The 11,412-nt window shown below is 38.0% G+C and overlaps 1 pseudogene across 1 annotated transcript in view; it reads left to right on the forward strand.

Moving 5' to 3' along the window:
• Positions 1–4,820, forward strand: part of LOC105518466 — a 10,623-nt pseudogene extending 5,803 nt beyond the window's left edge. The window contains exon 2 of the transcript XR_001002837.1: positions 3,863–4,820. The product of XR_001002837.1 is annotated as a phosducin-like protein 3 (transcript). The remainder of the gene's footprint in view (positions 1–3,862) is intronic.
• The last annotated feature ends 6,592 nt before the right edge of the window (positions 4,821–11,412 follow it).

The following is an 11,412-nucleotide window of genomic DNA, read 5'->3' on the forward strand; positions in this document are numbered from 1 at the left end:
GGCTGAGGCAGGAGAATGGCGTAAACCCGGGAGGCGGAGGTTGCAGTGAGCTGAGATCTGGCCACTGCACTCTAGCCCGGGCGACAGAGCAAGACTCCATCTCAAAAAAATAAAAAATAAAAAATAAAAAATAAATGTATATATATCCATATGTATTTTACATTGTCTTAACCTTCTTCTAAGATAGTACCCATGAGAAATACCATATTCAACTCTACATAATATTCAGCAGGATGGATAGATCAAAATTTATTTTTTAATAGACACGTAATACATTTATATTCTCATTGTAAAAACTTAAAACATACAAATAAAGTCAATTTCTTTTGACCACCCTTCCCCATAAGTCTCTTAAATTACCCAATGTTGTTAACAATATGACCTGTATCCACGGATCTTTTTCTATGCATTAGAATAATAGATATTATATTAATAGTAAGCTTTTACCTGTAACATATGATATAAATGCTGTTAATTTAGCTTGTTTGTCTTTTAATTTTAGGGCATCTTTCATTACACCAATTTAAATTTGTTTATCTTTCCTTTATGACTTGCCATACAAAGTCATTAAGTGAGTGAGTGTCTTGTCATACAAAGAAAGGCCTGTCTCATACCAGGTCTTATACCAGAAAGTTGTCCTATATTTTATTCTAGTACCTCTATGATTTAGGGGTTTTATGTACCTATTTGATCTATGTGGATTTTATTTTGGAGTGAAGAAATGGATATGAGTCCGAATTGTTTGCACTACCCTTCTACCACCACCACTTGCAATGTCTAGTAGTGTCTACTCTTCTTATCTCTATGACCCCAAGACTATATCCCAGCCCACAAAGATGGAAAGGCAGAAGGCTACGTAGAGTATAGCACAGAAAGAAGGGTGGGTTAACTGCAGAGAGGAAAAACTTGACAAACACTACTTCAGCCAGGTGGTCAAGGTCAACATCAACAGTCATAAACCATGCAGACAGTATGTGCTCTTGATAAGATGAAAGTATCATTTTGCCTTTGTGATCTTCCTCTTAAAAATTCATTAACTTAATCCAAGCATGACAAATCATCAAATTCCAATATACCCACAATATATTTATATATCTTCTATAATATCTGTCCAGTAACCCCTCAAAACTGTCAAAGTCATCTAAAACAAGGAAAGTCCAAGGAACGGTCACAACCAAGAGGAGCCTAAGGAGTCATGACAGCTAAATGGATTGTGGTAACCTGGAACAGAATAAGGACATTAAGTAAAAACTAAGGAAACTGAAATACTGCATAGACTTCAGTTAATAATATAATCAATATTGGTTCATTATTTCTAACAAACATACCATGCTAAGATATTAATAATAGGGGAAACCATGTGTGGGATGCATGAAGGGATATATATGGGAACTCGGCTCTATTTGCTCCATTTTTCTCTAAATTTAAAACTTTAAAAAACAATTAAGGCTATCAATTTCATTTTTTTTTTTTTTTTTTGAGACGAGTCTCACTCTGTCGCCCAGGCTGGAGTGCAGTGGCCCGATCTCAGCTCACCGCAAGCTCCGCCTCCCGGGTTTACGCCATTCTCCAGCCTCAGCCTCCCGAGTAGCTTGGACTACAGGCGCCCGCCACCAGGCCGGGCTAGTTTTTGGCATTTTTTTAGTAGAGACGGGGTTTCACCGTGTTAGCCAGGATGGTTTCGATCTCCTGACCTTGTGATCCGCCCATCTCGGCCTCCCAAAGTGCTGGGATTACAGGCTTGAGCCACCGTGCCCAGCCCTATCAATTTTATAAAAAGCAAATACCTCAGAAGTAGAAGAGTATAGGTAAACATGTGCCTCTAATTTTGACCACATTCATTGAAAACAAAATACCCACTGGATCCATACAGAAATTTAACTTTTTTTTTTTTTTTTTTTGAGACGGAGTCTGGCTCTGTTGCCTAGGCTGAAGTGCAGTGGCACAATCTTGGCTCACTGCAACCTCCGCCTCCTGGTTTCAAGTGATTCGCCTGCCTCAGCCTCCTGAGTAGCTGCTACTACAGGCACCTGCCACCACGCCCGGCTAATTTTTTTTGTATTAGTAGAGATGAGGTTTCACCATATTGGCCAGGCTGGTCTTGAACTCCTGACCTTGTGATCTGCCCACCTTGGCCTCCCAAAGTGCTGGGATTACAGGCATGAGCCACCGCAACCTGCAGAAATTTATCTTAAGAAAAAAATCTAAAGAAGGAAAATAGATTGCAAGGATGCATAATACAGTTTTACCAGTATTAGAAAAAATACAAATAAGCTAATTTATCCAAAAATAGAGAAAGAAGCAAAAAATTAAAGTTATATTCACTCAGAACGTTATTTACCTATTACAAATGATAATTTCAAGGCTACAGGAGATAGGAAATGTTTATTATATAACATAAATTAAAAAAAAAAATACAAATTGTAGGCCAGGCGCTATGGCTCACACCTGTAATCCCAGCACTTTGGGAGGCCGAACACCTGAGGTCGGGAGTTTGAGACCAGCCTGACCAACATGGAGAAACCCCATCCCTACTGAAAATACAAAATTAGCCGGGCGTGGTGGTGCATGCCTGTAATCCCAGCTACTTGGTAGGCTGAGGCAGGAAAATCGCTTGAACCCGGGAGTCGCAGGTTGAGGTGAGCCAAGATCGTGCCATTGCACTCCACCCCAGGCAATAAGAGCAAAACTCTATCTCAAAAAAAAAAAAAAAAAATTGTAGAATATGAATGTAAATTTGGGTATTCCTTTTTTTTTTTAAAACTTACATGAACCACATATACCAAAATGTTAAGTGATTAAAACCAGACAAGGCTAAACACAGAGGCTAATGCTTGTAATCCTAGCGCTTTTGGGAGGCCAACACAAGAGGATCATTTGAGGCCAGGAGTTCAAGACCAGCCTAGGAATGTAGTGAGACCCCCATCTCTACCAATAATTTTAAAATCAGCTGGGTGTGGTGGGTGGTGTGCATCTACAGTCCTAACTACTCAGGAGACTGAGGTGGGAGGATCACTGGAACCCAAGAGTTCGAGATTACAGTGAGCTATGAACATGAGACTGAACTCCAGCTGGACAACAGTGAGACTCTGTATCTATAAAAATAAATAAAAACTAAAAGTAAAAAACAAATACTAAGATCTCAGTAAAGATCTTACTCTTCAGTAAAGAGAAGTCTATGGTAAACTTACAACTAGTTTTTCAAACACTATGATTTTTTTTTTCTTTTTTTTTTTTACGACAGTTTCACTCTATTGCCCAGGCTGGAGTGCAGTGGCGCAATATCGGCTCACTGCAACCTCCGCCTCCTGGGTTCAAGTGATTCCCCTGTCTCAGCCTCCCAAGTAGGTCTAGGGAGGTGCCCACCACCACGCCTGACTAATTTTTTGTACTTTTAGTAGAGACATTTAAGTAGAGACAAGGTTTCACCATGTTGGCCAGGCTGGTCTCGAACTCCTGACCTCAAGTAACCTGCCCGCCTCAGCCTCCCAAAGTGCTAGGATTACAGGCATGAGCCACAGAACCCAGCAGCCCTTGTCTATTTTTCAGTCTATTATAAATGATAATAAATAACAAGTCTCTTTTACTAAAAGTATTTAACTGAAATTACCACTTTATCTCAAATCCAGTCATGCTACATCTTGTGCTAAAAACTACAGAGGAAAAGTACACTACAACAAACACACCCTACTGCAGGGGCAGAAAGAGCCTGGCATCTAAGCTGATGCCACACCCCATAAGGGCCTGCATGTGAATAACTTTTATCTGTGATTGGCAGTTTCAGATCTCAACCAAAAGGCTAACAGAACAAAAGAGTAAAGAAATTCCGGCGGCACAGCTGGCTTGAGTAACTGGAAACAAGATACAGGACCCCAACGCAGACACTGAGTGGAATGACATCTTACGCAAAAAGGGTATCTTACCCCCCAAGGAAAGTCTGAAGAACTGGAAGAGGAGTCAGATGAGGAGCAGCACATCCTCCAGCAGTCAGTGGTGAAAACATATGAAGATATGACTTTGGAAGAGCTGGAGGATCATGAAGACGAGTTTAATGAGGAGGATGAACATGCTATTGAAATGTACAGACGGCAGAGACTGGCTGAGTGGAAAGCAACTAAACTGAAGAATAAATTTGGAGAAGTTTTAGAGATCTCAGGGAAGGATTATGTTCAAGAAGTTACCAAAGCTGGCGAGGGCTTGTGGGTCGTCTTGCACCTTTACAAACAAGGAATTCCCCTCTGTGCCCTGATAAATCAGCACCTCGGTGGACTTGCCAGGAAGTTTCCTGATGTCAAATTTCTCAAAGCCATTTCAACAACCTGCATACCCAATTATCCTGATAGGAACCTGCCCACGATATTCGTTTACCTGGAAGGAGATATCAAGGCTCAGTTTATTGGTCCTCTGGTGTTTGGCGGCATGAACCTGACAAGAGATGAATTGGAATGGAAACTGTCTGAATCTGGAGCAATTATGACGGACCTGGAGGAAAACCCCAAGAAGCCGATTGAAGACGTGTTGCTGTCCTCAGTGCGGCGCTCTGTCCCCCTGAGGAGGGGCAGCAGTTCCGAGGGTGACTGAGGCTACAGCTGCGCTCTCATGCCGAACTTTCTTGTGACAAACTGTCTGGATTTTTTAAAAAAGGAAAAAGCAAGAATGAATCCTTCTGTTTTTTAGTTTTGTATAAATTATGTTTCAGATCTTTACATTTTAGAAATAATCATTGCTGGAAATTCTGTTAAATATTTTGGAACTCTTTTAATTATAGTATTTCCTCTAAAAAAATTAAAACCAGCCATTTGTATGGCAAATGTCAAAAAAAAAAAAAAAAAGAAATTCCAAGTAGCAGCTAATGGGCAGAAAAGCATTTGTCCATTTTCCTATGCCATCAAGCCAATTAAAATTTTTTTTTAATTACCAATATACTTCAATTACTACAAATAAAGCATACTATCGCTGCACAAAAATAGCACTTTTGAACATAACATCAAAAGAAACATCCAAGAAAGTAAACATAAAATAATAATAAATGTGGGCCAGTTGTAGTGGCTCACACCTGTAATCCCAGCACTCTTGGAGGCCAAGGCAGGACGACAGCTTGAGCTCAGGAGTTTGAGACCAGTCTGAACAACATAGTGAGACTCTGTCCCTACAACAACAATCATCATCATCCTCATCACCACCACCACCACCATCATCAACATGCAATGAGGATTTGTTTAAAGCAAACTCCAAAATCTAACAGGGAAAAAAATTACCAGGAAAAAATAAAAGAGATATTGTAACACAGAATTTGTTACACTAAAACCAATAGCATACCCAGAAAACATCCTTCACTCACACCACCACCTAACCAAAGCATGGTCTCACTTCCCCAAAAGATTTCAAACCACAAATTTACAAATTCTTTTCATCAACCTGAATTATTTAATTTGGATGGTCATGGACTTTTTTTTTTTTTTAATCTGATAAAACCTACGGTTGTTCTCCCTGGAAAAACACAAATGTACAAAGTCTGGCACATAATTCCGAAGGTTTCACACCTCCAAAGCCAACTGTAGACTTTCAGACAATTCATGCATTCCATAGCTTAAATGTTTAATAACATACACAAACCCTCATTCTTAAAAAAAGATAATGAAATGGGAAAGACCCTTCCAATTATGTAATCCATTCATTCCCAAACTATTTTTTTAAAGGAATAAAAGAATGGCTACTCCATAGGCAGAGCAGCAGCCTCACTCCCAAACTATTCTAACCATCACCCACCTAAGTAGGGCAAGAGATCTAACCTTCCTACCTCCTCCCATTTTCTAGTACACAAATAACTCCCTAATGAAGAATTGTAGCAATGTAACAAGTACACAAGAGCAAAACGGTCCACAAACATTTAAATGTAACATTAATTCTACAATTATATTCATCCAAAAATAACAGCAATTGGAACCACAGCCAATTTGAGACACCACCACTGATGCAGTGAAAATAATATCTTCTGAGTGTGGGCATGCATAGGATTAATTTTCTAGTGCTGCCAAAGCATGGTATAGCTGACAGATTTCTTAGAAGAAAACTAAACTAGAGCCCTCAGTAAGTTCTAGAAGCCGGCTAATTTTAGTTTGTGAATACTAAATTTCAGTAATCCTTAGTAACTCAGATTATTGGTAGGCAGCCTATTCTAATACATAAATATCAGAGGTTATGGGAATGGAATAACAATAACCCCTGAGAAATGAGGGACAACTTGTTTTTCTGGTTCATTATCCATTAGGAAAAGCTTCTGATCTAGTGTGTGTCTTGGACAATACTGAGCAAGCATGAATCTAAGCCAATAATTTTCAACAATTTTTCCACTGTGACTCTGAGTAATGGCTCACCAATAGCATAAAATGAACAACCTAAACTGGAACCCACATACCTCGCTAGAGGGGAATATAAAATAGATCAACTGCTTTGGAAAACAATTCAGAATTTCCTCAAAATGTTAAACACAGGTTACCATGTAAGTCAGCAATTCCACCCCTAAGTATGAGCCCAAAATAAATAAAAACGTATCTCAAAACCTGTATACAAATGCTCACAGCAGCATTATTCATAACAGCCAAAAAGTGGAAACAACCAAGTGGAAGCAAATGTCCATCAAATACAGATGAATAAACAAAATGTGATATATCCATATAATCTATAAATTATTATTTGGCCATAAAAAGGAATGAAGTATTGATCCATGCTATAACATTGATGAATCTTGAAAACACTATGGTAAGTAAAAGAAGTGAGTCGCAAAAGACCATATATTGTATAATTCCATTTATATGAAATGTCTAAGATAGGCAATTTCATAGACACAGAAACTAGACTAGTGGCTACCTAGAGCTAGGGGTGCTGGAGATGGAAAGTGACTGCCATTGGATATAGGAGGTTCTTTTAAGAACGATGAAAATGTTCTAAAATTAGATAGTGATACTGGTTGTGCAAGTCTGTGAATATACTAAAAAACACTGAACTATAAACTTTAAAAGGGTGAATTTTGTAATATATATCTCAATAAAGCTGTTTTTTATCTATTCAAATGACACACAAGGTGTTTTAGGCTCTACCTTCTGCCTACCTTTCCAGGTATTTCAACCTCCCCACCTCCACCTCCATTTGATCTTATTCCCATGCCCCCTCTCTTTGCACCTGTGGAACCACCTACCTTCTGAGCGACACTTCCACTAATGATAGCTTCCTTTGCCACAGACCATTTCATCTCATATTATCTCATTAAACTACATACCAGCTAGTATTGTTACTTTTATTTTCATGCCTGCCCCACTTCTATTAGACTGTGAGCTCCTGAATGGCTCTTTAACTTCAAATACCTAGGGTCCAGCAGTCAGCTACGTGATAGGCACTAAAATATTCTTTAATAAGCACAGGTTAGCATCCTTTCAACTGCACAGAAGACAAACAAACCGAGGAACTTGAGTTTGAATCCCAGTGCAAGTACTTCCTAGCTCTGGGGACTTCCACATGACATAGGTTCAATTTCCTAACCAAGTAATGTGGATACAGTAGACCCCCTTATCTGTAGTTTCACTTTCTGAAGTTTCAGGTACCTGTGGTTGACCACGGTCTGAAAATATAAAGTGGATAATTCCAGAAATAAACACTTCATAAATTTTTAATTGTGCACCATCCTGAGCAGCATGGTAAAATCCTGCATTGCCCTCCTCTGTCCCAACCAGGACGAAAATCATCCCTTTGTTCAGGGTGTATCCACTGTGTCTATGCTGCCTGCCCGTTAGTCACTTAGCAGCTGTCTCAGTTATCAGATCGACTGTCACAGTATCACAGTGCTTGTGTTCAAGTAACCCTTATTTTATTAATAATGACCCCAAAGTGCAAGAGTAGTGAGGCTGGCAATTCAGACATGCCAAGGAGAAGCAACGTCCTTTAAGTGAAAAGGTGAAAGTTCTCAACTTAATACGGAAAGGAAAAAATTGTATGCTGAGGTTGCTAAGATCTACAGTAAGAACAAGTCTTATATCTGTGAAATTGTTAACAGCATATTGTTATAATTGTTCAATTTTATTATTATTATTAATCTCTTACTGTGCCTAATTTATAAGTTAAACTTTATCATAGGTACGTATATACAGGAAAAGACATAGTGTATATAGGTTTCTGTACTATCCACGGTTTCAGGCATTCACTAGGGGTTTTGGAATTTATTCCTTGCAGATAAGCAAGTACTACTGTAATTGTACCTAAATGCCAGGTTATTTTAAGGCCTAGATATCACATCTGGAAAACATCTGGCACATAGGTGTCCATAAATAATGATTATTACAACAATCATTTCAACATTATTTTAATTACAATCACTAATCAACTTGTTTTACTGAAACAAATTAGAGTTGTACCAATTATTAATAAAGGGATACGTTTTTCTCACTGTAATCAATATTTGAGAAAAAAGTTATCATTTCTATCTAGAGGCTTAGGGTCCCAAATATACAAAGCATTAAGACCTAAAAGCCTCAAAGAAGATAACTTCTCTATACAAACTTAGTTCTTAATTCTAGTTCTGCAATTTAACAACCTCCGTATAGATTTTTATGCACAAATTATAAGCTCAGATTTTTATAATGTTAAGTTTAGCCTTCAAAAGATCAACCAATAAGCCAGGAGACATAAAAGAACAGGAATAGTAAACTAATACTGAAGTGGTTAGTACTCAAATTCTATTGAAGACTTAAATCAAAACTAATTTTTGAAGAATAGTCAACAACTCTGAACAAGACAACTCACCCACACAAAGGGGGATAAAAATACCTAAGAATAGCTTGTGACTCAGCCTGCATTTCTATAAGGGGTGCAAGGGGACCTGACTATTTAGCCTATTGTCATCTGTCTCATATCAAGACTAAATATTACAGTAAAACTATTTACGTGGCATGAATAAAAAGTACAGAGGGAAAGAAATTCAGATAGATGCTTCACTTTCAAGTAAAATATCGCCTCTTTGAAACAAAGACAACTTTTAAGTTTTGAAGCCATACAAGAAAACAAAAGAAAGAATAAACAGATTCTATATCATCTATATAATAAATATTTAAAATTTCCTTGAAAACAAACTTAAAAGGTAAACAAATGGGGAAAAATCACAACACATAAGCAGTTAATATTTTAATGTACACAGGGCTATTAAAATAGATAATGAAAACACTAAAACCTCAAATAATCTACGAAAGAAGAAACAGAAGAAATAAAAGTAGTTAATAAATGTTAACATCACTAATAATTAGGAAAACGTGGCTAGGCACAGTGGCTCATGCCTGTAATCCCAGCACTTTGGGAGGCTGAGCAGGGGCGAATCATCTGAACTCAGGAGATCGAGGCCAGTCTGGGAAACATGGTGTAAACCTGCCTCAACAAAAACTACAAAAATATTAGTTGGTCCCAGCAGGAGGCTGAGGTGGCAGGATGGCTGGAGCCCAAGAGAAGGAGGTTGCAGTGAGCTGAGATCCCGCCACTGCACTCCAGCCTGGGCAACAGAGCCAGACCCTGTCTCAAAAACAAAACAAAACAAAACAAAACACTGGCCAATATCCAAGGCTAGCAAAGGTGAATGAAACTGGGTGCTTGCAGGCATAGCCCATGGGAGTACATATTGGTATAACTCTTCGGAAGGCACTCTGAAAACATTTATCAAGAGTCCTACCAATATTCATATCCTATAAAGCAATAATTTCATTTCTGGGAATCTGTCATAAGGAAATAACAGTAAATGCGGGAAATGCTTTAATTACAAAGATATGGTATTAGTAATTACTGAATTCAGCATTATAATTACTGAAAAAAACTAAAAATGAATGTTCAAAAATAAAATATACTAAGCCAAGTATCATGCTTCCACTTAAAATCAAATTCATATGATACGTGAATTAAATCTCAATAAAGCTACTTCGTGATCAAGTTCAGTTAGACCACATAATAACATGGACGCTGCTTATATTCTTACAATTTAAAACTTACATTTTGATATAAATGTGCATATTTATCATTATGAAAAATGAAAACAGCAGCCATCCATCATCAATACAAGTCATTACAAGTTATCATGGTTACCTTGTTATCACTGATACCATCACCAGGCCCATCCTGGAAAGGTCTCAGGCCCAGGGCCATTACCAACTGTGGGGCTGGCCCAAGATAAATTACACTTTAAAGAAGGCCTCACTAAACATTTTCATAGGCTCCTTGGGAATGTTAAAAACAAATTTGGAAATTGAGCCCAATGGGATTGTGGGTCTGTTCTACCCTACTTTCCAGCCCTCTTATATAGATTATTCCGATGGTAAGATTAAAAATTAAGGGCAAAAAGGCTAATTTCCTTTCCAGTCACGGGGTAAAAGAAAGACCAAAATAAGAACTATGTTAGGTTAGTTTGAAATTTCTCACTGAACCAAGTTAAAATAATAGGCAACATTAGGCACTTACACTAAGCAGAAGTCACTGTGCTAATAAGCACTTTAGATTACATATAACAACACTAGGAGCTAGGTAATATTTCCCTGTTTCACACATGAGGAAACAGAAACTGAAGAGAATTAAAGTAACTTTCCCAAGATTATGTAGTTATTTGGTGTCAGAGCTGGGAGCAGGAGGTCTAACTTCAGAGGCTGTACTCTTATCTTCTATAGTTATGATGAAAATAAATGAAATTTGTATTAAAATCACATATACTTTATCTAAAAGGAATATGCATTTGTGAAGAAAATGATCTAAAGAATATGAAACAGTTAAATAAAACGAGTGTTTACCGTCTGGTAATAGTCTCCTAATTCACTAAATGTCTACCATAATCCACTGCTGAATAGCTCCACAAGTAAATAAATCATTTAATGTCCTGATGTATCTATGAAATATTTTAAATGAACCTCTTGAAATAACACTATACATTCTGCAAATGAAATATGCTGCCTTCTTGGAGCTGTGAAAATACATATTTCTTGCAACTGTCCTAATTCTGTTCAGTTTCCTCCCTTCCTCTCCCACTTCCTCTTTCCTCTCAGATCCTTTAAGACCAGTTCAGTTTCTCCTCCTCAAGAATACCTATACTCACACTTTACCCAAGAGAACTCTAACATTAGTGTCTGCGCTCTACAGCGGTAGGATGTTACAAAATCCAAAAAATGAACTCAAGTAAAAAATACAGTATTTCTGATGTACCTTCAACTTTAGATCTATCCACTTACAGAATTAATTATAAACATTCTTATTTTTCTACTTCACACTTGGAATTCTGCCTTTAAAATCAGCACACAGGCTGGGCGCGGTGGCTCAAGCCTGTAATCCCAGCACTTTGGGAGGCCAAGACGGGCGATCACGAGGTCAGGAGATCGAGACCATCCTGGCTAACAC

This window comes from Colobus angolensis, unplaced genomic scaffold (assembly GCF_000951035.1).
Source record: "Colobus angolensis palliatus isolate OR3802 unplaced genomic scaffold, Cang.pa_1.0 Scaffold109, whole genome shotgun sequence".
NCBI classification, from domain to species: domain Eukaryota; kingdom Metazoa; phylum Chordata; class Mammalia; order Primates; family Cercopithecidae; genus Colobus; species Colobus angolensis.